This window comes from Lontra canadensis, unplaced genomic scaffold (genome assembly GCF_010015895.1).
Source record: "Lontra canadensis isolate GAN:19392208 unplaced genomic scaffold, GSC_riverotter_1.0 scaffold10, whole genome shotgun sequence".
In the NCBI taxonomy this organism is placed as follows: domain Eukaryota; kingdom Metazoa; phylum Chordata; class Mammalia; order Carnivora; family Mustelidae; genus Lontra; species Lontra canadensis.
In genome coordinates, this window is record NW_022631004.1 from 19,852,603 (window position 1) to 19,856,749 (window position 4,147).

At 47.0% G+C, this 4,147-nt stretch overlaps 1 pseudogene; it reads left to right on the forward strand.

The window, feature by feature from the left end:
* Window positions 1-493: 493 nt before the first annotated feature.
* On the forward strand, window positions 494-2,343 carry LOC116866516 (annotated as a pseudogene).
* The last annotated feature ends 1,804 nt before the right edge of the window (window positions 2,344-4,147 follow it).

Below are 4,147 nucleotides of genomic sequence, written 5' to 3' on the forward strand. Positions count from 1 at the left end.
TGATCCTTGTTACGCCATGGTTGATTATGTGATTAACTGTGCTATTTGATTAGCTGTAGACTATCATATCTTACAATACAAATCCCATGAAGACAGAGCCTATGAGAGAGACCACCTGGGAAAAAATTCTCAAAATATTGGTGAGAATTGGCTTTTCCTTGCCAAGTTTAGCAGTCTAGTGGGAGAGACTAATTCAAGAGAATTAAGAGAATTCTGTAAAGGCAGATTTAGCAGGAGATAAGATTGACCTCTTATCTCTTCTTGAAAACATCACTGAGAATGGGGCCAGTCTAGTGGCAAAGATCAGATCAAGATAGGGCCTTTTGCCTTCGCCTCTAAGACTGCTGTTTCAGATGACTTAAAAGTAGCCAAATCCAAAAATGTAGCAGATTTAATCAAAGAAAAAGAGATCCCCCATCTAGAAGTAGCTTCTCGTCTCCTTCTCAAACCTTTGTCAAGTTCCAACTTCCTCGCATCCACTCCAGCCTCCACCATGTCCATCAGGGTAACCCAGAAGTTCTACAAGGTGTTCCCTCCCACCCCCAGGTTTTCAGCAGCCACTCACACCCCAGAGCACCTGAAGCCCACATCAAGTCCCCAGCCTTCTCCCAGAAGGGCAGCAGCAACAGCTTCCAGGGTCGTCTAGACACCAGCATTAGTATGGTTAGGGACTACAGCAAGGCCAGGCAAATGTAGGGCATCACAGCTGTCTCAGTGAACCAGAGCCTGCTGAGCCCCCTCAAGCTGGAGGCAGACCCCAACATCCAGGCTGTGCAACACCCAGGTGAAGGAACAGATCAAGACCCTCAACAAGTTTGCCTCCAACCACAAGCTGTGGCACCTGGAGCAGCAGAACAAAATTCTGGAGACCAAGTGGAGCTTGCAACAGCAACATGGACATGGACAACACTGGGAGCAACAAGGACAACACATTCCAGAGCTCCATCAACAATCTCTGGTGGCAGCTCAACACATTGGGTCAGGAGAAGCGGAAGCTGGAAGTGGAGCTTGGCAACAGGCAGAAGCTAGTGGAGGATTTCAAAATAAGTACAAGGAGGAGATCAAAGAGTGTGCAGACCTGAAGAATGAATTTGTCCTCATCAAGAAGGATGTGGATGAAGTTTACACGAATAAGGTAGAGCTGGAGTCCCACTGACAAGGGCTGACAGACGAGTTCAGCTTCTTAAGGTAGCTTATGAAGGGATCTGTGAGCTGTAGTCCCACGTCTTGGACACATCCATGGTGCTGTCCATGGACAACAGCCACTCCTTGAACCTGGACAGTATCATCGCCAAGGTCAAGGACATCACCAACCGCAGCTGGGTTGAAGCTGAGACCACATACCAGATCAAGTACAAGGAGCTGCAGGCATTGGCTGGTGTAAGGTTTTACAGGTGAGACACACACAACACCAGGCGAGATAGGCACAAAGCAAGGTTTATTAAAGGAGCCCTCCAGCAAGGTTCCCCGACTCAGGAGAGGAGAGTCGGGGAAGTCGCGCCTGGGAGGGGGTCGAGTGAGTCTTTTATTTGGGTTAAGACCGGGCATAGGTTCACAGCCATATAAGGTAAGGTATTTGGTGATTGGAGGGTAGGGGGAGTCCTGATGTTCCTGTTTCCTGCATAGGTATCAGTTTACTTATGGTGACGTGTCCTCAGCAAACATCCTTCCGGCGGGAGAGTCATGGGTAAAGGATGATGACGGCCCGGCGCCCATTTTTATTGTTCCTCCTGCATTCCCCGAGCCACTGACCCAACAGCTGGGAAGCATGGGAATGACCTCGGTGGCATGAACAGGGAGATTTCCGTGATGAACCAGAAGACCAGCTGCCTCCAGGCTGAGATCAAGGACCTCAAAAGCCAGAGGGCTTCACTGCAGGTCACCACTGCTGATGATAAGCAGAGCCAGGAGCTGGCTGTTAAGGACGCCAATGCCAAGGTGGCCTCTCCAGAGGCTGCCCTGCAGTGGGCCAACCAGGATATGCCAAGGCGGCTGCATGAGTACCAGGAGCTCATGAACATCAAGCTGGCCCCGGACATTGAGATCGCCACCTGCCACAAGCTGCTGGAGGACAAGGAGAGCCAGCTGGAGTCTGGGATGCAGAATCTGAATATCCATAATAAGACCAATGACGGCTACTCAGGTGAGCTGAGCTCAGCTTACAGGGTCCTCATGAGCTGGACCTCAACAATAGGCCTGAGCTCCTTCTACCCCAGCTTCGGCTCTATCAGGGTTTCCAGTTTCTTTAGCTGTGTCAGTTCCTCCAAGGCCATGGCCGTGAAGACGATGGAGGCCAGCAATGCAAAGCTGGTCTCCAAGCCACCTGATATCCTGCCCATGTGAAGAGCCATTTTGGTCCTTCCCAGCCTCCTCGATCCTGTAACTACTGTAGAGCCGCTGGGGGAAGGAGCTGTGCAGGGGAGCATCGGGAACAGGAAACCCACCTAAGTTTCAGCCCTAGTCCTCAGCCTATTCTTGGAGAGAGCCTATTGTCTTGGGTACCCCCCCTAGCCCATGCCCCCAACTAAAAGTGCCTTTTCCCAAGTAAAACCTCAGATGGCTCTGCCAACACCATCCCCAAAGAAAAAGAAAGTACAAATACACAAAATAACAAATAAGAAAGGAGAAATAAATTGAGAAAATTTTGAAAATCATGAGTCCATACTGTGTAATTCTATGAAAACAAATGTGAAAAGCTAGCAAAAATAGTCAATTCTGTATAAGACACATTTATCAAATTTGATTTTCTCTCTCCAGGTAAGTATTAGTTTTCTATCACTGCTATAAAAAGTCACCATAAACTTAGTGGCTTAAAACACCACATAGTTATTGTTTTATAGTTCTTAGGTTAGAAATCCAAGATGGCTCTCACTGAACTAAAATCAAGGTGTCCACAGGCTGTGTCCTTTCATGGAGGTTCTAGAAGAGAATTTGTTGCTGGCTCCTTCCTGTGTTGGTAGTATTGTTCCCTTGTAGGTGTATGACCAAAGGTCCCTGTTTTCTTACTAGCTGTCTGTTGAGGGCTTTTTCCCTGCTTCCCAGAGCCACCCATATTCCTGGGCTCATCGCCCCTTCCTCCATCTTTAAAGTCAGCAACAGTGATGAAGATCAAGTTTCTCTCACATTGTGTCTCTCTGACCCATGAGAAAAAGTTCAAATTCTCAAAAGAATAAGCAGTTAGGGGCGCCTGGGTGGCCCAGTTGGTTAAAGCCTCTGCCTGTGGCTCAAGTCATGATCCCAGGGTCCTGGGATCGAGCCCCGCATTGGGCTCTCTGCTCAGCGGGGAGCCTGCTTCCCCCCCGCCCCGCTCTGCCTGCCTCTCTGCCTACTTGTGATCTCTGTCAAATAAATGAATATAATCTTTAAAAAAAAAAAGAAAAGAAAGAAAAAAGAAAAGAAGAAGAAGCAGTTAAACATTCAGGTGCATGTGCCCCTTCAGATCACTACATTTGTATCTTTAGGGCATAAATATCCAGTAGTGCGATTGCTGGGTCGCAAGATAGCTCTGTTTTCAACTTTCTGAGGACCCTCCATGCTGTTTTCCAGAGTAGCTGTACCAGCTTGCATTCCCACTAACAGTGTAGGAGGGCTGGTTTCTCCACATCCTCTCCAACATCTGTCATTTCCTGACTTGTTAATTTTAGCCATTCTGACTGGTGTGAGGTGGTATCTCACTGTGGTTTTGATTTGTATTTCTCCGAGCCTAGATGTTCATCAACAGAAGAATGGATAAAGAAGATGTGGTGTGTGTGTGTGTGTGTGTCTGTATATATATATACACATATATATGTATACATATATATACACACATATACATACATATATATGTATACATATATATGTGTGTATATATATACACACACACAATGGGATACTACACAGCCATCAAAAAAATGAAATCTTGCCATTTGCAAGGACATGGATGGAACTGGAGGGTATTATGTTAAGTGAAATAAGTCAGCCAGAGAAAGACAATTATCATATGATCTCTCTGATATGAGGAATTTGAGAGGCAGGATCGGGGGTTGTGGGGAGTAGGGAGGGAAAAAATGAAACAAATGGGATCGGGAGAGAGACAAACCATAAGAGACTCTTAATTTCAGGAAACAAACTGAGGGTTGCTGGGGGCTGGGGGGAAGGTATAGGG